Here is a 23613-nt window from a genome sequence, read left to right on the forward strand (position 1 = left end):
AACATCCTTCCAAATTGTCTTTGTCCTACAAGGAAATGTCTTTTCTTCTCATTTGTATATTAGCTCAGTTGGTAATCCATGTGTCTCTGTAGTGAAAGGTTCTGGGTTCAAGTCCGACTCTAAAGCTTGAATGTAAAATTTCATGGCTGACATTCCAGTGCAGTATTGAGGGAGTGCTGCACTATTGGAGGAGGCATTAAATCAAGGCAATATTCTGAAGAAGAGCAGGGGAAGAAGAGTAGTTCAAAGATGTGTGGATTAGGTGGATTGGCCATGCCAAACTGACCTTAGTATTAGGGGGACTAGCAAAGTAAATATGTGGGGTTACGGAAATAGGACCTGGGTGGGATTGTGGTCAGTGCAGACTCAATGGGCTGAATGGCTTTCTTTTGCACTGCAGGGATTCTATGATTCTATGATTATCCTCCCAGTGTCCTAACTAATATTTATCCCGCAAATGCAATCACAAAAAACAATTATCTGATCATTATCACATTGTTGTTTGTGAGAGGTTTGCTGAATGTAAATTAACTGCCACAGTGCCTATACTTCAAAAAGCATGTAAGCATTGGCTGTAAAGCATATTGAAATGTCTGGTGGCAATGAAAAGTGGTATGTATCATAGAATCATAGAATCGTACAGTGCAGGAGAGGTCCTTCAGCCCATTGAGTCCGCACTGACACATTAGAAATGTCTGAACTACAATCTAATCCCATCTGCCAGCACTTGACCCATGGCCCTGAATGTTATGCTGTGCCAAGTTCTCATCCAGACACTTTTTAAAGGATACGAGGCAACCCACCTCCACCACCCTCCCAGGCAGCACATTCCAGACTGTCACTACCCTCTGGGTAAAGAAGTATTTCCTCACATCCCCCAAACCTCCTGCCCCTCATCTTGAACCCTATGTCCCCTCACAACTAACCCTTCAACTAAGGGGAATAGCTAGCTGCTCCTTATCCACTCTGTCCATGTCTCTCATAATCTTTTACACCTCAATTAGGCCCTCCCTCAGTCTTCTGTGCTTCAACAAAAACAACCCAAGCCTACGTGACCCCTCTTCATAACTTAAATGTTCCATCCCAGGCAGTATTCTGGTAAATCTCCTCTGCATCCCCTCCAATGCAATCACATTCTTCCTATAATGTGGTGACCAGAACTGCATACAGTGCTCTAGCTGTGGCCTCATCAAAGTTCTATACAACTCCAACATGACTTCCCTGCTTTTGTAATCTGTGCTTGATTGATAAAGGCAAGTGTCTCATGTGCCCTTTTCACCACTCTGTTAGCATGCCCTCTGCTTTCAGAGAACAAACACACTAAGGTCCCTTTGTTCCACAGAACTTCCTTGTGTCCGACCATTCCTACAATATAACTGCAAGATTTTCTTTACTTTTCTCATTTTTCCAGTTCACTCACATTAGGAAGGTGATGACATTCTCACCATCTTCCCACTGGGACTGTGCATTCACAGACTGTTGGCTCTCTGCCCTCTCTCTGCAACTTTCTACACTGCACAATGAAATATAATCTCAGGACCTGCACTTTCCACCTGACCCAGATTGATGACTGGGTATTTTACCCTCCCAGGGCAAAGTTTTGGTCACTTTTTTGGTGGTTTTTGGACAAACAGCAATAAAATTGTCCAAGTGATTAATTGTAGCTCTCACCCACCCAGTCCCACTTCCACTCCAGCTTCCCACTCCATCTCCTTGTGGGTGGCACTGTGGTTAGCACTGCTGCCTCACAGCCCCAGAGTCCTGGATTCAATTCTGCCCTCAGGTTACTGTTTGTGCGGAGTTTGCACGTTCTCCGAGTGTCTGTATAGGTTTCCTCCAGGTGCTCTAGTTTGCTCACACAGTCCAAGGATGTGCTGGTTATGTTCATTGGCCATGATAAATTGCCCCTTAATGTCACGAAGATTAGAAGGATAACGAGGTGGGGTTATGGGGTTAGGGCCAAATGTCTGTTCTGCTCTGTAAAGATCCTATGATTCCTTTAGTGATGAAGTGTACATGTTGACATACATTATGTGTAAAAAGCAGGTTAATAAGTGGAATATGGCTTTTGGAAAGTTTCCCTACCATTTCAACTGTTCAAATGCTCAAATGTTTAAGGGGCTGAATGATCTACCCTTTAATCAGGCTAATAACCTATGCTGCAAGAGTTGCTTTTTTGACACACAGTCCAAAAATAAGTGGTGAGTCGAAACTGTACAAGGATTTTTCTAGCAGCCAGGACTCGTGCATTTGCTACCCCAGGGCTAAAAAAGGGGAGGCAATTCTTAATTTTAAGATCCAGTTCTGCAAGTCATGTAGCAACTGCTCGCAGTCCCAACGCTGCCAAGGTTTGTAGCATTGGAATGCCAGCCTCTTTCTTTCTAACAGGCTGCAACATGGGCTGAGGTTAACAAGTATCTTTGTGGTAGGCAAAAGTCTCACATCCCACCTTTGAGATTGTACACTAATCAATGACAGGTGAGGGTTGGGAAGGTTGGGGGGAGGTGGGGAAGATGGAAAGTCTCAGTCATGGACCCGACTGGATGGTATCATTCAATGTATGCCAACAGAATCGATCAATCTGTGTGTAGATAACTGAAAAAAAGCAACTAATTAAGTTCTAAACCAATGGGTCTCTCCGTCCTCCACACTCCGAGCCGTCTATCCAAGGTTATGAGACTCTGTGTCGCGCACAAAGTGTTTATACAGTTGAATGGTGCATTTACACAGAGGTAAACACACTGAAGTGAAGAGACTGAAATTTCACTTACCCACAAGTCCAGTTTACCTGTTCCAGTTAGTGGAATTGTAGCACGATACATTAGAATCAGGAGAAAGAGACTATACAACACTGTCTCTCTCAAAAAGTCTAAAATACTGCACTTACAGAGTTCAGACACGTAGGAATTTTAATCTCCAGAATGTGACCTTCATTTTAACAGTAAATTTGAAATGTTCACTTAATATTCAACCCTTGGGATTTTTAAGTAAAGATTGATTTTTTTGTGCCATGCTCAATGGAATTTTTCCTATTGAAAATGTGTAACTGGATTGTCTGCAGCAGTGAGTTTCAAAGGCGAGTAATCTTACAAAAGAATGTCTATTTGAGTGATTTCAAAAGGTGTTGGAATACATGTGATGTGACAAATAGAAAAAGAAAAGAATTCACCAGGCATTCCATAAGGTTGCCTTTGAGAATCATATTAAAGGAATGCATGGAGATTTGTTGGAGGGAATTTAATATGCTCTCTCAGGTAGGGAGGCATGATGCTGCATGTCATATCAGACTTCAGCGAGATAGGTGATTGGTTAGTATATCCCTTGGTCCGGCAAAGAGTTCTGGCAAGAGTCATAGCATATAAAAATTTATTTATTAGTCACAAGTAGGCTTACATTACAGGAAGGCGAATGGGATGCTGGCCTTCATAGCGAGGGGGATTGAATATAAAAGTAGGGAGGTCTTGCTGCAGCTGTATAGGGCATTGGTGAGGCCGCAGCTGGAGTACTGTGTGCAGTTTTGGGCGCCGCACCTGCGCAAGGATATTTTGGCCTTGGAGGGAGTGCAGAGGAGGTTTACTAGGCTGATACCGGAGTTGAGGGGGTTGAGCTATGAGGAGAGGCTGAATAAACTAGGCTTGTACTCGTTAGAGTTTAGAAGAATGAGGGGAGATCTCATTGAGACGTATAAGATGATGAATGGGATGGATAGGATAGAGGTGGAGAGACTCTTCCCGCTCAAAAAAGACAGTAGAACTAGGGGGCACAGCCTCAAGATAAAGGGGAGGCGGTTTAGAACGGAGTTGAGGAGGAACTTCTTCACTCAAAGGGTGGTGAATCTCTGGAATTCTCTGCCCGTTGAAGTGGTGGAGGCTGCCTCGCTAAATATTTTTAAGACGCGGGTTGATGGGTTCTTGATAAGAGAGGGGATTAAGGGTTATGGGGAGAGGGCGGGAAAGTGGAACTGAGCCACGACAGATCAGCCATGATCTTATTGAATGGCGGGGCAGGCTCGAAGGGCTAGATGGCCTACTCCTGCTCCTATTTCTTATGTTCTTATGTTCTAACACTGCAATGAAGTTACTGTGAAAATCCCTCAGTCATCACACTCTGGTGCCTGTTTGGGTACACTGAGTAAGAATTTAGCACGGCCAATGCAACGATCAGCACATGTTTCGGATTGTGGGAGGGAACCACAGCACCCAGTGGAAACCCACGCAGACGCAGGAAGAACATGCAGACTCCACACAGACGGTGATCCAAGCAGGGAATCAAACCCAGGTCCCTGGCGCTGTGAGGCAGCAGTGCCAAACACTGTATTAAGCAAACTCCAACTGTTATAATCAGATATGTGCTTCATCTGACATAAATCAGGAATTGATTATTTCAGATTTCATGGTCAGATGTCTAGTGTGTTCTTAACTGCCCTCAATTCCAGGTCAACAAATATTGGGCTTTGCCAGTGATGCCCTTATCCCAGGAAAGAATACCAACAACTTTGAAGATAGGTATCTATGTCCTATTTCTTATACACTGGGTTTCCCCTGTTTGAGTTCCATGCATTCCTTTAATATGATTCTCAAAGGCAACCTTATGGAATGCCTGGTGAATTCTTTTTTTCTATTTGTCACATCACATGCATTCCAACACCTTTTGAAATCACTCAAATAGACTTCCTTTTGGAAAGGGTGGTTCTTGGTCTGTTGTTTCAATAGACAAAGCATAAATCAGAACACCAAAATCTTTTCATACTCATAACTTGAGACAAATTATTATCACATAAAATTTAAACTTAATGAAGGTGGCTATAAGTTTGGCCGCAGTTGGAAAGCTGGTGATTGTGGATCAGGCTCCATTTTTACATTTCTAGCAAAATGGGCCACGTGCAAATCAGGCAGCCAGTCTGTGCACTAATTTCCTACCCACGCCTAAACTGAAAGTTATCTTCAAAGTGTCACCCCGAGGCTTCATCATGTGGCACAGTGAGACAAAATGCTTGGAAACTATTAAAATCTGGAATGCAGTGCTGGAATGGGAAGTAGAAGCAGATTCAATAAAATCTTCCAAAGAAATTGAACAAATACTTGAAGCGAGATAGTTTGCAGAATTATGAGGAAAGGATAGGGGAAATGAGACTGATTGGATCATTCTCAGAATGCACTGCGTGGCCTTTTTCTGTGCTGTATCATGATTCAATGATTAAGCAGTGTCACAGGGAGCACTGTGATCTTTCTGGAGTATAGCCTGTTTGACACGGTTGGTGAATGTCACAATGAGGAACGTGGTACATGAGAAGACATTATAGCTGGAGACATTGGACAGAATTTTATGGCCCTGCCCACTGCGGCAATCATCTGCTCTCTCTGAAAGTCAATGGGTGTTTGGCTGGGCCAGCAAATCTCCCACGGCAAGTCATGCCACAACACGGCCAGAACATTCCCAACCTTGGTGTATTAGAGATTGTCAAAGGAACAAGCAGTATAACAGTGAGATTAATAACTGCAAAAAGTGGCATGCTGTGGAAGGTTTTTGTCTTGCATTCACCAGGATAGTTGGCAAGAATACCAAGGGAATATAAGTTTACGTTGCATGAGAAGAGACTGCTGATTGGTTGGGATGTGGACTCTGGTATGGCTCTGATTGGTAGAGTATGTCACACACTGTGGCCCTATTTTACCATTTTGATTCTAAGTGCTAGGCAGTCTTGAAACTGGGAGTGTTTCAGATCTGACTTTTAGACCCGTTCTCAGGTGCTGCCATGTGCACTGTGCCTGAAAAAATATCAGCAATTCCGAATTGCACTGCAGAAGCCTGTTGGTGAGGCTTAACGTGCCCAAAATCCTGCAGCGCCCAGCTTTACGAAGTTTTCGTTCCCGAAAACAGGCGCAACTTGATGGTAAAATTGGGCCCTGTGTCATTTTCAACTAAACACAAGCCATAGGTTCAGACATTCCCTGGTTCATTCCCCATGGCAATGCTTTGACCAATCAGAGTCTGCCTGATTTGAATTTGGCAGCTGACTTTTCCCTGCATTGTCCACGGCAATGCCTCGACCAATCAGAACCCACTTGACGGTCTATCAACACTCTCAAACGCTACAAATTGTTGCTGTCTTTACTTCTGGTATTCTTGCAAACTATCCTGATGACTGCAAGATGGAAAACCTCAATAGTGTGAATCTTTTATCAGCAATACTCAAACAAAATTATCAAACAACTATAATGAGATAAATGGTTTTTGAGAAATTTTTATGTGTTTTGGGTCTACAAACCTGTTCTATGATGTGATTTGATTTTTGTATCGATAGATTATAGAGGATCATTCTTAACACCCAACCTGTCCTTACCATCTCCTTGTCAATTTTCTCCCATTTTTTGCAATACATTTTCACAAATGTTAATGTGGAATCTCACTCTAGTGCCTCTTCTTTACTTTAAGAAATGATGAATATCAGTAAGCTATTGGATTGAGGGGACATCAAACGTGAGCCAGATTCTGCCCTCGCCCATCATCCATCTGTACATGTTCAAAAGCAGGGACCTTGGATGCTTTTCCCTGCTCGTGGTGCCAGTGGGGCAAACCAGCTGAAATGCAGTGGGTGGGAGTCACATGTAGGTCAGGTCAGGAGAGGAGGGCAAATTTCCTTCCCTAAACCAGATGGGTGTTTATGCCTAAATGCAAGATGGTTAATTCCAAGGTGCAATTTGAAACCACGTCTTCAGTAAATTTGTCTAGACTGCTGGATACGACTCTGGTAACATTACTGAAATGCCACCATCTCCCTTCTTCAGGTTTGGCTGTGAACCCATATTGTGGTCAGGCTATCAGCTGCTACTTACTGTTGAGGCTTTTGCGATTAACAGTGACTTGTGTGAGGTTCCACAAAGACCCTTGGAAGTGTTCTCCAGTGCAGAACAGTGTATTAAAGCAGATGGGGAGATCTAAAAATGAAAGGAAGTCGACTTCAAAAAATCTGTATCCTCAATCCAAAGCAGTATTGTTTGCACCTGTGTCCAAAAATAAGTGACAACTGTGGGTGAATTTTCACGCACAGTTTGAAACCTGGGCGTTAATCATGCTTGAAAATGTGAGAACTAGGCTGCAATAGGAAAATTATTGAAGTTTTTTTGAAGTGGAGGGTTAGGTAAATAGTTAAGGTCACGCATTGTCTTTTTATAATGTTTGTGTAGTCGTTGCTCTCTGAAGTCAGGAACTATGGGTCCTTCTGATAATACAATTCTAGGCAGTAAAGTCATTTAGTTTCTGAATTGTAGCCTCTGGGTAAGAAGACCCATTTCCTCTACAAACACCTTTGATACAATAAATGAGGTTACAAATTGCAAGTATAAAGTTTACGAGGAAAAAGGGTTACTAGCAAGTAAATATTGTGATGAATACGTTTAATTCAAGATGCATTTTTCTCTCTTTGTTTAAGTTGACCTGCATAGATTGGATTTTAAACTCATCAACCTGCAAACATGCAGCTCGCTCTCTGTTAACTTATTCCCAGCTTTGTCAGCCTGCTTATGTTATCTCAAATAAATTTTTTCAAAGGGAATGACAGCAGCGACACTTAAATCAGCCGTTATCTTTATTCATGAGCTTCTGAGGAAAGATTACAATGTAGCAATCAAACTGAATTTGTTCAGTAACTGCATTTTTTACAAAAACGTTCTGCAAGGCTGATGTTTTTTAACCCGTTGGGAGCTCACAATACTTTGCCTGTCTTTTATCCCCTGAACTGCTGGCCTGAAGCTTAGGTCCAATTCAACAGCTGCCCTACTTCACCCAATTGTACCCTTCGTTTGTGAATTTGCATACCAACAGTTTGGTCGTGGCAGACATTACAAGACAGCAACTCTATGATTAATTTGGAATACAAAATTATGTTTTTCTTCTCTCTTTCCGCAACCTAAGAGTGTTGAGTTTAACTCAATTTCCCAACTGCAGCTCAACATCCAAATAATTCAAAAGATCAATGTTTTAATGACCTGCTCTGTGTGGCACAGTAACAAGGGGGTGGCACAGTGTTGGGGGCGGGGGGGGGGAACATGCACAGTGGGGTGGGGAGGCACAGTGGCACAGAGGTTAGCACCGCTGCTTCACAGCACCAGGGATCCAGGTTCGATTCCCAGCTTGGGTCATTGTCTGTGTGGAGTTTGCACATTCTCCCTGTGTCTATGTGGGTTTCCTCCGGGTGCTTCGGTTTCCCCCCACAGTCTGAAAGATGTGCTGGTTCGGTGCATTGACCCGAACAGGCGCTGGACTGTGACGACTAGGGGAATTTCATGATAACTTCATTGCAGTGTTAATGTAAGCCTTAATTGTGACTAATAAATAAACTTTAACATGTTATCCTTGGGGTACATCTTCTGATTGTTTCAGTGGTTATATTTTTATGTTCACACAGAGTGTTTATTTGCAGATAAGCTTCCAGTTTGCAGTGTGACAGATCCCCGGGAATGACATGGGCCAGAATTTCACAGCGAGTTGCTGAGCATGTCCGACCCGAACATGCGTAAAATTGTGTCCCGATGCATCGTGCACGTGTGCAACATTGAGGTCAGTGGTATGTGAGGAATCAGAGCCGTGTCCGCCAACAACCAAGAGGCTAATTAAGGCTGTTAAAAAGCCGATTAGCTCTGATTTTATGTTATCTGTGAGAGTTTGTGCTTGTCACATGAACACAAAGGACAGGCAGGCATTACATTTTTATCAGTTTGTAACCCAAGGTCCCATGAGCCCAAGCACTTTAATTTTATTTGTGATTTTTGCTGCTGTCATATTTCTGAGTTTTGCCAGGTTTTTGTTTGATTGTGTAAGCTTGCTAAACTGGTTCACCTACAAATCTGTGCCAAAGTTTAAACAAAATAGATTAGTCTGTACAAACCATGGGGAACAATGATGTTTACAAAATAAATTGACTTTGGAAACTCATGCCCATTGGCATATTGCCACTATAATTATTCGGTGGTGGGGTGGTTGAGCTGATGGTAGGGGCTCTCTGAATGTCAGACTCCCCACGACCCAGGCCTTCATTATGCCCAGCGTGCAGATAATGCAGGTTTGTCATTCAACTGACCCAGCAGTGGAATATGGTCAGATCCCTGCATAATTAAAAATAATTTCAATAAAATGGATTCCCCTACAAAAAGGAATAACCACACTTCATTTGCAGACCCCAGCATGTACTCCCTCGCTTTGTCCCTGCACCATGGCCACTAGCCCTAGCTGTGCCACTTTAGCAGTCAGGAGTTGCTACATGGCAGGTATACCTGTTCTACTGCTTATGGCATGGAGCTGTCTACCATATTGGAACATTCTATTTGCTGAATTTCTGTAGGTTATGGGTTCGACTCCCACTCCAGAGAGCTGAGCATATGGGTTTGCAGTCCCAGCACAGTCCTGAGAGAGTGCTGCACTATCTGTGGTGCCAGTGTTCAGCTGAGCTGTTAATCTGAGACCATGTCTACTCTCTCAGGTGGATGTCAAAGATATCACATTGCTGTCTGTTGGAGGTTGCTCTGCACAAAATTGGCTGGCCAGCACATCTTCCACACAGCGTACTTCAAAAAGTAGTGATGCACTCTGGGACATCTTGAAGTCACGAAAGGTGTTGGAGAAATGCTTATTCATTTTTTTTCACTAATGTAAATAGTTGAAGAGAACAGTCCCTCTTCCCCAACTCCTTCACCCCTTCCCAACCCCCAGCTTCCTCACTGCTGCCACAAAGTTTAATTAGATCAGTGGCAGATACTGGGCAAAGCCTGTGTATTTTCCAGACATATTCCAGAGCTGCTGTATACAAATACATTGAGGGAGTTAAGGTTATTAGTCAGGATCTGTTCTTAAATGAAAAGAAGTATTATTAACACCAAATTAGTTTCCATGATGTGGGGCTATTTGTTTTTCCAATGGAAGTTTAATTGAAGTTCCCAAGTCCTGGATGTACCATTGGATACAGCCCCCAACCACTCCCACCCCAGCCAGCACTGACAGGCCAACTGAAAGATGTGTTTCCCACTGGACTGGCCTTAATAAGCCATCCAGCGTGAAATCCGATTGAGAACATCATCTGACTGGAGGCGGATTCTGCAGCCACTTCTGGGTCTGCCCACTTCACACGCATGCCAAACACTAAATCAGGCCTTGGGTGCGAGACATATTGGCTAATGGATCCATTGTTGTGGGTTGCATGCAGGTTAATGGACTACTAACAGTGCATTCTAGCCAAGGTGGCATTCAGTTGAGTTGTTTATAGTAATAGATGACTGTTAGTATGTTTCAGTATGAAAGCTGGTTGGTTAACACTTGGGAAAGGGTAGGAGAGACATGCCAATGAGTTGGGTGCAGTGTATTAGACAGAAGTTCATTGGTTGCTTACAGGCGATTGGTATCATTTGGTTAATGCTTTCTAACCTTTTCCACTGACTTCCCAGAGAAGGCCCAGTTAATCTTTTGAACAATTGGTATTCTGTATTTGATACAATGTTTTTTTCACCTAGATACCGCAATATTAATGGAAAAAATGTAGCTTGCCTTGCATTTCCTACGTTCCTCTAATAAACAAAAACATCTTTCAGTATGAGGGTTGATTTTAGATCTTGGTAAATGTCGAGTGTAAGTTGAAAATAAACATTTTCACAGCAGGTTACAAAGAAACTGTCAGTAGAAGAGTAAGGGGTTGGTACATTTGTTTTGCTACAAATAAACATCAGTGTTTCTGTTACATCTCAATGGGTATCAGACTTACTCCAATTGAAAAACAGTTGGAGCTTTGACTTACTGACCCCGTGTTTCTTTCCTAACACGTACACAACATTGCATAAAATGTTAAACACCAAATTTCACCAGTGCAGTACCCATGATTTTGCCCGTATGTTACATTCCTGATCTTGTAACTGCAATCAGAACAGGAAAGGGCATTCCCACAGGAATGAAAAGGATGTAGGGTAGTGATCAAACCATTCCGGAGTTAATCTTGCATCTTAGCAGAGCCTTGGGAGCCTGTCACTCATCTGGTCCAATGTGTGACATGGAGAGGCTGGAACAGAGGAAGGCGAAAACGATAGAGTAATTTACCCCACCTAACAAAACTTAAAATTGACATGCTGATACGTACATGTCTAAATGGATACATCTACGCAAAACATCTCAAAGCTTCACACAGTGAATTACACCTTATGTACAAGATGCATCCAGACAAAGATGTCAATTTCCACATGTTGGGTTTCTGATAGTCTGTATTACTGTGAAGGAAGCCCTGAGGGTAAAATGATTATTATTTCCTCTACCAGAGGAGGGAGGGATGGAGAGGCAGAGAGGTTCAGGAAAGGACTTCCAAAGCTTAAACTGCTGAAGGCACAGCAGCTGAAGATGCTGGATAGATAAGAGGCCAAGAGTTGGGAGCAAGAGTGTTCTTGAAGAGTTGTGGTGCTGAAAGAGGTTATAGAGATGGGGAAAGGGGAAGCCATGGAGAGATTGGTTGTTGATGAAGCAAGAACCAATATATGATGGAAGTATGGCGCTGTGATGGATGAGTGGGACTTGTGAGTTAGAATATGAGCAGCAGAATTTTGAATGAGCTGAAGTTCATGGAGGGTGGAATATGGGAAACCAGTTACAGGAGCGCACTGAAAGAGTCAAATTCTGATAACATTAGAAGCATGGCTGATACCTTCAGCACCAGATGGTCTAATCCAGGGGTGGAAAGCTGAAACTGGAATTGAAAAAAAATGTTTCATTATAAGGGACATATTCCATAAATTTAATTGGACAATGTTGGAGGGGAGAAAGTTTTATTTTTGTATCGAGAAAAGAATAGTTACACTTCTTCAGTCTTTGTCATTTAATCTTTCTCTGTTGCCTTATTTCCAATCAGTGAAATTTCAAACTCCTCCAGAAAGTGTCTCCCAACAACAGTGTAACTGCCGAATTGCATCATGCAGACAATTGGCAGCGATTTCTTTTTTTATCTGCACAGGCCCTGACATTTTCTCTCTCTCCTTGACCCCTTTTCATGCCCACTCTGCTATCGGGAATAATGTCACTGGCTCTTTAGGCTCTATTCATCAGAGCAGAAAGAGCCTTGTGCTGACATTGACAGAAAATACCATCTGTCCCTCTTAGGGGAAAGAAAGCTTCAAGTGAACCCATCACAAGTGCTTTTTTTTCCCTTTCCTTACCATTTAAATACAAAAGTGTGGTCATAATTAAATTCCAATAGAAAGTTGAATTACTGAGACAGTGCGGAACAAGAGGTGTGCTGACAAAATGTCTCACACTGTTAAGGCTTTTCCTTCTTAAAGAGGTGGTGTAATGGGAAGCATCATTTTTTTCCCCCCGAGCTTAAAAGGGCCCTTGTTCCAGAATCTTTTTTATAAAGAAGCACAACCTTGCCAAGAAACACTTGTGTGCTTATATATGTTCCCAAGTTGCTTGGTATTATCTTGGTATTTTCCTCCTCCTCCGAAAGGCATTGTGTCATATTGGGCTCTAACTGTATGGCACAGCTCCCCAGGAGCATCAGAGAGTTTACAGAGAGTTTATAGCACAGAAACAGGCCATTCAGCACAACTGGATTTGTACTGTTGCTTATGCTTTACCCAAGCCTTCTGCCACCCCATCACATCTAACTTTATCTTGACATTCTTCTTTGTTTTTCTTTCTTACATACTTACCTACTTCCCTCTTAAAGGCAAATACACTATTCACCTATTCACCTCACCTATTCTATGTGGTGCTGAGTTCCACATTCTAATAGTCATTCATTTTTAATCCTAGGGGAATTGACAGTTTAGGGCAGAAATTTGGAACCGATGTAGATGATCAGCCATTGCCTTATTGCATGTGTTCACTGTTCTACATTAATTCCTGGTCAAGCAGTACCTTGACTTTTAAATCCTTGTTTTCAAAATCCATCAGTCTGGTGTTCCTTAATTTCCTGTCATCTCCATCATAATTTCAGAACACAGTTTTTCTACCTAATTGAATGGATTCTAGACTTCATAATCTCCTCAGTTTAAATTCCAGAAGCTTCACTTAAAGGTACACTAGCATCACACTACTCAAAATATGAGCTCATGGTATGGGGGTAACATGTTAGCATGGCTAAAAGATCAGTTAGCTAACAGGAAACATTGAGTAAGGATAAAAGTTTTTTTTGGATTGGCAAGATGTAATGAGTGGAGTACCACAGGGCTCAGTGCTGGGACCTCAACCATTACAACATATATCAATAAGCTGGGTGAAGGGACCAAAGCATGGTTTTAAATTATGGTGATTACACAAAGATTGGTAGGGGAGTAAGTTAGGAAGAGGGCGTAAGGAGTCTGTAAAGGGATATAGATAAGGTTAAGTGAGCAGCAAAATTTTGCAGTGCAGTGTGGGAAAATGTGAACTTGTCCACTTGGCAATAAGAATAGAAAAGAAACATATTATTAAAATGAATAGAGACTGCTAAATCTGTGGTTCAGAGGGATCTGAATATTCTGGTACACTTATCACAAGAAGTTAGTATGATGGTACAGCAAATAATTAGGAAGGCAAATGGAATGTCATTATTTCAAGAGGGATGAAATATAAAAGTAGAGAAATTTTGCTACAGTTGAACAGTGTGTTGGTGAGACCACATGTGGATCATTGTGGACTATTTTGATCTCCTTATTTATGGAAGGATAAAATTGAAATGGAAGCAATGCAGATAAAGTTCATTCTCCTGATTTGTGGAATGAAGGGGAAGTTTGGATAGATTGGGCCTGTATTATTGACATTTAGAAGAACGATCCTTTAGGAACTTGACAGGGTGAGTGCTGAAAGGATGTTCCCCATTGCTGGGGGGGTGGTTTGGTGGTGGTGCGCTGGAGAGACGAGAACCAGGAGACACAGTTTAAAAATAAGGGGTGTCCCATTTATGATGGAGATGGGGAGAATTTTCTTACTTTCAGAGGGTTGTTAGCCTGGTGTTCTCTTCCTTGGAGAGCAGTAGAGATAGGGTCATTGAATATTTTTAAAACAGAGCTAGATAGATTCTTGACTATCAAGGGAGTCAAAAATATAGCGTGTAGACATGGAAGTAAAGACCTTAATCAGATCAACCATGATCTTATCAAATGGTACAGCAGGCTCAAGGGGCTGAATGGTTTGTATACTCATATGTTTACTTTATCTCAGTCTCCCAATTAGAAGATGGAGTCTGCTTTGTAAAAACAATGTGCAAGGTTTTATTATCAGATACCAAGCTCCGAAGATATTTCTGTTATAAATCCAAACCTAGGAGAGCCAATAAACACATTGCTCATCCTGGCTTTGTTGAGTGAGTCTATTGATCCTCACCGAATGTTCTTTTGAAGATTTGAAGCATCCTGCATTAATATTATTGATTCATATTCATTCCGCTTCCTTACACTGTCCAAATTAGTAATGACTGCAAGCTAGTACATCAATGTTGTCATCAGGTTGCACAACAACACTTCAAACTCTATGATGGGTCCATACAGTGAAGCACCCTAGAGTCCCATTCACTGAACTTAACCAAATTGATTTATATTTCATTATGTCAACTACCATATTTGAATTGTGCTGCAATGGTACTTTACAGATTTTATGAATAAAATATAGTTTTGGAAATGAAAGGCCCTCAGGGATGTCCCAAGGAACAGGACCAAGTGCTGAGGGAGACATTGAATTTTGGCCCAGCTGCTGAAAAGACTCAATGGAGAGAGGCCACGGTTTAAGGCACTCTCATCAAGGAGCTAGAACCAGTGTAAAACCTCTCACTCTGTATAAAAGATGGAAACGTAATGTATTGTACATCAAATAACTGCATGATCTGGATTATACCATCATGATTTTGACATGTGGATTACACTATTACAAATGTTGTGAATTACTTATATGTTTGAAATGAGGAAAGGGTCCATGGTGGGTGACATTCAAACAGAGATCTTTTGAGTCTCAGTTACCCTTTGCTTATTTCACTAAGGAAGTTTCATTAGTCAGTTACAGGTGAGGAAATCCAGCCCCATGCTCCTACTTACAAATGGCCACCTGCAAGAGCTCATGAGAATCATGAAAGACAGAACAATGAAGATCGGGTCCTTCCTATTTAGAATTGCAGCCAAGAATGAGAAAACTGCATATTCGATGTGGGCCGCATTCTCCTAAAATAAATATACCTTTAAGAAAGAGAACATTATCGAGGACATAGGTCCTGAAAGTTAACTGTGTGTAAATTAATGTTTGGGTTGTATTAAATGCCTTTGCCTATTTATTTATTTATCAGTTAACCATTTTTAAAAACAATGTATATATACAATGTCACTTTTAAAATAGCAGACTAAGAAATTAAACATGAACATGCCTTTATAGAATCATAGAATCTACAGTGCAGAAGGAGGCCATTTGGCCCACCAAGTCTGCACCAACAACAATCGCACCCAGGCCTCATTCCCACAACCCCACATATTCACCTCATAGTTCCCCTGATACTAAAGGGACAATTTATCATGGCCGATCAATTTGACACATCTTTGGAGTGTGGGAGGAAACTGGAGCTCCTGGAGGAAACCCACACAAGGGGAGAACATGCAAACTCCACAAGACAATTACCCAAGGCCGGGAGTCAAACCCAGGTCCCTAGCACTGTGAGACAGCAGTACTAACCACTGTGCCATTGTTTCAGCCTTTATGTAATCATAAAACCCATGAAAACACATTGGAATCAGGAGAAGTCCTAGGTCCGATCTCTGATTTTACAGATATTCTCAGGCTGTAACTCACAAGGACATTGACTGTAAATACTCCCAGTGATGAAATTCACACAATTTAATGAGCACAAACTGGCTTTAAGAAGTGAATCCCACTATTGGAATCTTTTTTTTAATGTATAATCTTTTGAAGAACCATGGCCAGCTTTAGAAATATTTTGCCTTTTCCAGCTCTGCTGCTTTCCTGTACACGGAGGTAAAATAGGATTTACTTTACAAAAAAGCAGAAGCGACAGCTGATTGTCGATGTGATTGCAGCTCATTAGATAGGCAAGCTTAACGCTCACTTCACCATTATCATTGCTATGAATTCTGTAACTAAATGGCACAAGCTTTCTTTACATTAAAAATATCATTTTTACAAGGTAAATATGTGTAATTATTTATATTAAAAATACCAAGGGAATATTTATGTCAAAACCTGACTGCTTCTACACTTATAACTTGCTTTAATAAGATATTTTTGCTCTTTCATAATCTTTTACTCTCTCATTTTTCTCACTCACAATATTTTCCCATTTCTCTTGTCTCTTGCTTTCCGACATTTCCAAATACTTTTTCTAATGCTCTCCTCCATACAGTCTGCAGTTTGGTTTCCAATTATTCTTGCCATCATACTCCTTCCTCCTCACACCTCCTCTGCTTACTTTGAACAGAACAGTTTTCTATTGTAATTTCTGCCTCATTTCCCAGTACGATGTAAACATTAGTTTCTTCATTGCAGACGGGCAGTTACACTAACACTTACATTTGCTGCCAGCTCCCCACGGCGACAGCTCAGTCTAACAATGGGCTGTTGTTTAGTTGGGGACAAAAAAGCAAACCATCTGCTACTAAAATTGAACAGAGGTAAAAGGAAATTAGTAGACAGGAGTTTTGGATCCCCCATCACTGCATTTGAAGGTGGAGGGTTTGTTAAATACAAGATGTGGCCGTCCCACCACCTGTACTAACCCCTAACCTGTCATTCATTTTATGCTGGGCAGGGAAATGTCAAGCAGACCGCCCTTGGGCCTACTGAGGTTTAAGCAGTCAAGTAATGACCTAGATGCTCCATTCTGCCTCTGTCACTATTTCACCCGCAGCAGGGTGAGGTCCAGGCCAGGTGGTTAGCATGGCAGCTTTTATTGCATGGGCTGGTGTTGGCGTTCCCCTGGGCTAATGGCACCTTCCCTTGAACCACCCACCCACCCACACACACACACACACAAAAACACAAACAAACAGACACTCAGTGCCCATCCCCCCCAACCTCCCCCTCTAACCACCACCCCCACCCCCCCCAGCGCCTGTCCCTGTGCCCCCACCCAACACCTTTCAAATCTGGTCTCTGCACCCTCCTTGCTGAGATCTGCTGCCAGGCCTCTCCAAAACCCTAGCCCTACCCTGAAGTCCTCCCTCCGTAACCTCCTCTTGTTCTGGGATTCTCCAAGCCATGGCTACCTCTTAAACCTGGCACTGCTGGATTGGCAGGCCAATTGAAGTGGTTGGCAGCTCTCTAAGATGTGACTTGCTCCCCAAATGGGGGCAGAAGTCTCCACGTGAGGCAATTAAGTCTGCATCCAGTGTAAGATGGCTGTGGAGCAGTGGGCTTTTTGGTGAGCGTGCTCCCTAATGATTTTTTAATTGGGTGGGTGGGGAGTACGGGGCCTTGTAAAATCCAGTGCAGTGTCTCCCGAGAGTTATCACCTTCCCCTACATCCCATTTTAGACACTAACAACTGAGGTGAATATCATATCACATTGCAAAGCCATTCTTAACGTATACCTGCCAGTCCTGCCTTAAGATTCAGATTTGTGCAAAATGACCAGTTGAGCAAGGAAAATTAATAGTTTAAGTTAGGAATGGTATTGAAGAGAGAGCAAGAAATGCTCCTTTTGCTGATGTTAGCTCATTTTGATGGGAATGATAGTCGGGGTGCTACTATTAACTTCAGCATTCCTGGCTTATGGAATTTTTAAGAATGAACTGGAGTTCCTACCCCTAATAACTGTCTGAGCTGGGAAGTACAAGAAAGAATGGAACTGTGAACGCTTTCCCCATGGCCTGAAAGAATGCACACTAATGAGTGACAACTCCAACAGGGTGTTAAGAGTAAACCCATTGTTAGCCCAGGCTGGCAGTTTCAAAAGAGTGTGGGCGAATATTGAATAAAATAATAATAAACTGAAATAACTGCAACCTAAAAATTACTAGACTGAAACATTGTTGAGATTGCTGTTTAGTCAACCTTTTCATATCAACTGACACAAGGCAGAGCCTGAGAGAGGCAGAACCAAGAGACAAAATGTGAGTCCAGTGAAAATGTGTGAATTGTACTGTCACAGTTGATTACTAAAAGCCTTTGCAGGGACATATGGTGTGACTGACTGAGAGGGAGGCTAAGTGAGAATGAATGAGAAAATGACTGATCCCCAGTGGCAAGGACATTCTATTGGGGAAGGGCTGCACCAAAGTGAACAGCAATTACAGGCTGCTGGAGAAATAGAGTATTAAAATCATTAACACTTCTTGAAAAGTTATTGTTGTATTTTTATGATGATGGCTAAACCAATCGGGTGTTCTGTTTTAAACAGCTGTCGTTTGGATTGAGAGAACTCCCTGAGTATTGGATTCTGTGGGACATGGAACAGAATACTCCTATGACCCCACCAATGGGTTCAGTGGTGGGCAGGGGGAGAATCTGGTTTCATGCTGGTGTGAATTTCCCACAACTAGTGGGATGCAGATGAAGGCCTGACTAGAATTTTCCACCCACTCCTGATTCTCTACAATGCCAGCAAAAAAACACACCGGTGCTAAATACTTCTGGAACAACATGGCTTGCAGATGTCAGGACTTACCTGAACAATGCCTGGTATGGATTCCAGAGTTTGGAATGCAGCTGATCAGCAACCCTGGACCCCAGAACCCCAAGGCAGTAGGTGGAAGGAGCACATACAGGCTGATCTTCCAGATTCAGTGTCATTGAGGGAAATCCATCATCCAGCCTGAGAATGTTCTTCGAGATCCATTTTTTTCCTCTGGGGATCCATCTTGGACCCAGAGTGCCTCCAGAGGTCCACCTTCCTTTTTAGGAGGTCCATTTTGTCCCTTCAATAGTGTGTCAGCAATGTTGAGAACCATTTCAATATAGACCCAGATACAATGATGAACTATGCTATCAGGTCTGCCCTGCCATGGAATATAGCGCAAAGCCACCAGTCTGAATGTGGGAGGGACTTCCTCTCATTGAGGAGACACAACCTATGGCAATCTAAAGACCGGAATATATTCCCTAGTGAGGCTGGGAGAAGAAATCATCGGAGTGGGCCTAATGTTGAAAATTGGTTCAGGAATTCTAGGAGACTGATGAAGGGGACCAAATGTTGCGCTTCAGTGGAACAGAGACATTGAAAGCTGGAAGTGACTATGGACTGTTCCGTATAAAGACTGTAATTCTGTAGAGAATATGTTGTATAGCTTATCCATGCAGCCTGGGCTTATTGATCATGTTACGAAATTAATAATCATTATCTTTTCTGTAATTTAGAATACTAGTAGCTGACAAAGCAATGCTTAGTCAATGTTGATTTTAGTTTGTTTGTTTGTTACAGTAAAAGTCATAAAACTTGAAATCTTGTGACACAATTCCTTTAAGTTGGTTACTGGGAATTCAAATCTCTTTTTTTAATATTGACAGTCTCCTCGGGCGATTGTAACATAGCAAACCACCTTAACCTTAAGACCAGGATGGCAATGCCGAGTGGACATAGGATGGCTAATATTTAAAATGGAAAATGTTGCCCTGGGTGATCTCAGTGTTTGGACACACCCTAATATTGAGGGCACAGAATGTAGAGAGACCTTTACATGGTTTCCAACTGTGCTTTACCTGGGATGAGTTGTCAAAATGGAAAAATATTCCATGCCCAGACACTAACAAACTTCACCCTGTTTACAAATTTATTCTTGTTGAACACATGAAAATTGATCTCAAATAAGTATGTTTGCTATTTTGAACAAAAGCTCAGGGCCTATTAACTAGCAGTGAGTCCAAAGATGGCTGGTGGGAATAAATGCTCATGGTGGCATTTCAAGCACTCCAGAGCAAAAACAAACATTGAGATCAATTTAATTTTAATAAACACCAGTAAATTTCCAATGTGGCAATAACAGCTGAGGACTCTGGTAGATTACAAATTAGTACAGTTTAAGATTGATCATAAAATATAAATGAACAATTTTGAGAGAAAATGAATTTTCATTTGTCTCAGGTTTTCGCTTGGTGATGCTGAGAGGATTTCAGATTATTCAGATCAGAAAGCTGTGACTGTCTTACATTCAATCTTTCCATGTCATCAGTAATAGATTATATTTTTACTAATTCATTTCGTACACCATCCCAGAAAACTGAGGGATGAATCGTTTGCAGTCACATCACCCAATGCAGCATCAACTTTCTTTGGGGAGAGGCTGCACAACAACATTGTGCTCTGGGATGGTTTAAGAAGCAGGAATGAACAATGCCTTCTGGAGGGAAAAAAAACACTTTTTCTTATCTTTCAGAGGCTTTCAGGAGAACAACTTTTGGCCCATTGTGTCTATACTGGCACGCTCCAAAATTAATTTTGTAAACCTGCTCTTTTCTCCTAAGAGTTAGCCAGAACACCAAGAGGATCTTGGCATCTTTTATGCTCACCTGACAAAACATTAGAGACGGCAATTTAACATCCTAGCCGACAGTACAACACTTCCTCAGTACAACACAATCCAGTCAACATTCTCAAATTCTAAAATAGTGCTTCAACCCAGGGCCTTTTGACTTAGAGGCAAGAGCATGAGAACTAGTGAAGGTTAATATCTGTTGTACTAGATTATCAATTATCCACAGTTACTGAAGGCTAATATATTGGACTAGATTACCAATTAGCCAGAACTAGTGAAGGTTAATATTTGCTATATTAAATTATACTAGATTACCAATCATCCACAAGTTGTGAAAGCAAAGTTTACTCATTAAAGGCTAATATCTGCTGCACTAGATTGTCAATTATCCACATTTAGTCAATCTTTTTATTTAAAACAATTCATCCAATTACAAACCAAAATACATCATAATTTCACAATAATGAATTACAAACCAGGATTCATTGCAATTTCACAATAATAAATTGTAGAATGACAAACCAATATAACACAATGTAGATTATCTGTAACCGCCTGGGGTTCAGCCCATGGGGGTTTTGATTTTCGGACATCCACAAAGGTTAAATCTGCTAGATTACCCATTATCCACAATTAGTGAAGATTAATATCTGCTCTGCTAGATTGCCAATTATCCACAATCAGTGAAGGTTAATATTTGCTGCACTAGATTACTTCTAGGAATCTTAGAAAAAAACAGATGATGCTTATCATTTAAATGACTCAATCTTTCATGCAACAATCTTCAAACTTTTATTTAGAAGCAGAGGAACATCAGCCTTTCAGAAACTGAGGATGTTTATACAACCAGCAGTAAGTTCCTTTCTTTCACAGAAGCACCACCCACTAGGCCACATGTAGAGACTGAAGTCATGACTCTCTCAGTTCTTCATGGAGAAAGGCCTGAGATGAAGGATACAGAAGGCACTGCAGTAGAATGTGATCATTCCTATAAAGACCTGTTGGACATGAATTAGCTCTCCCTAGCGATTGATGAGGGAGAATTCTTTGCAGTACTGATTGGAGGTTGTGGTCCCAGAGAAGAATTCATCTTTCCAGTTGATGGACATATGAAGTTTCTGCTGTAGCTTTTAGAGGAGTCAGCTGTGTTTTTAGTGGCTGAGCAGCATTCAATCTTTGTTCAACTGAAGCTACCAATGTATTGGCCTAGCCTAGCTCCTGTTGTCCATGAGATGAATCCATAGGGAATGCTTTGCCTGAGTCCAGGTCCTAGTCCATAAAAAATCATTCTGCTCAGGAGCTGCTATCTTACTGCAATTAAAGTCAATTGCTTTCCATACTTCAATCCCAGCTGCAAGTCTTTACCCTCTAGCAATGGAGGTCAGCGCAGAAGAACCTTTAGCACTTTTGAAGCTGCAGAACCCTATACAGCAATCTTGCCCCAAGTTAATTATCGCATTACTGAAGATGAGGCTGTCTTGTCTCCAGATCCTCAGCAATTCTACCCATTGCCCAGAGTGGAGCAACCTCACACAGAGAGATGTGTGGCTCACATTCCACTGTCTACAGAAAGTAGACAGTCCTCCTGAAACATTCGTAAATCACTTTTTCATCTTTCCCTTAGAGGAACTTGGTCATTTGTTCCTTTGTTGCCTTAGTCTATCGAAATCTCTGTTCTTCAATATTTTTTCAGTTTTCAGTGCAGCTGTGACGGTCTTCTCTGGAGTTGAAGATCATTCCTCTTCTGAAACTCTTTCTCTGTATGTTTTAAGGGTGCAACAAGTTCCTCAGTCTCGTGAGTTCTTCTCTTCAACTTCCTGAGGATCCAAAGGTCGATTCTCTTCAGTTTTCTCATTGGATCAGTCTTTCATTGAAAAGTCTTCATTGTTCTTACAGTTCATTCGTTCTGCAACCTATATTCTGCTTCTCAGTAATGCTGCTAAAGTGTGTCCAATTCTGCAGGTGATGATGTCCTACCACATCTAGGAAAAAACCCTCATTTCCCATCCCTCAGGTTTAAGAACACTGTGGAAGATTGAATCTCCCAGGTCTGTGACGAGGATAGGACAAGAGTAGGACTTTTTTTAGGATGGAATCTGCACATACAAGTTACAGAAGTTGCAATGTAACTAGTTAAAGATGTAGTTTCATGTCGTTGTTGAAAGTAGGATAGTATACTGGGAGAGGGAAGATGTAATATAAAAGGTTAACAGATGGGATATGCTAATGTAAGACATAGATGCTGTACTACTGACACCAGTTAAACATGTATTCTCTCTCTGTCTCACTCTCGGGACAATCTTACCAAAAACATTCTAAACCCAGACAGGCATGAAGATGGGAGAGTTTCAGCTCTGTCTTTTGGGTGAGTTCAAATATGCTATGTTATGCACTCAGTGCATGAGAAAAAGCAGAAAAGGTTCCTCACCTATAGAGGGAAAGGCAAGGCTTAAGTTGCCTAATCACTAGCTGACAGCAACAGAGGGCACTATTGTGCATGCGCAGGTCTCTGCTATTCTCAGCTAGCTTCCCACCTTAAAGCACAGCAATTCTCCACCCGGTAGGACCCATGGTCTATAGTGAATACCCCTGCCTGTCTGGATCGATTTCCTCCTCCCCATGATCGGCTGCCTGACCCCTGCCACAATCACCAACTGACCCCATGCGATCGGCTACCCGAACCCCCACAATTGGCTGCCCACCTCTCTAACGTGATTGGCCAGCCCCGATCACCCCTCTCCCTTCTTCCACTAATCCCTGATGCAGAGTGGAAGAGTGTGCCCCGCCCCCATCACTGACTGGAAACCCTGTCTGACCCTGCCCCTAGTGGGCACTATCCAAGCTGGCCACACTCCCTCAGCAGTACCAGGGCACCTGGTGGGCGGTGGCAGATTGCCTGGCATGCACTGCTAAGGTGCCAGGCTGGCACTGCCCCCCCCAACCTCCCTCAGGGGCTTCAATGCCCTCTGGTTCTAACTGCAAGGCATCACAACTAGTCCTCATTGCTGGGGACCAGCTGTGATTCTCACTGGAGAAAACCTTCCATGCCGAGGCCACACAGGCAAGTGAGCCCAGATGATAGCATCCCGGACTGATTAAATCAATGTAAAAAAAATCTGAATCTTATTTAAATAAATTATTCAGCCTCGCGCCGGAAATGGACGCGAGGCTGATTATGCCACATATCTGGTGCCGGTAAGA

The sequence above is a fragment of the Carcharhinus amblyrhynchos genome, chromosome 20, assembly GCF_965287045.1.
Source record: "Carcharhinus amblyrhynchos chromosome 20, sCarAmb.v2.hapA, whole genome shotgun sequence".
Classification (NCBI taxonomy): domain Eukaryota; kingdom Metazoa; phylum Chordata; class Chondrichthyes; order Carcharhiniformes; family Carcharhinidae; genus Carcharhinus; species Carcharhinus amblyrhynchos.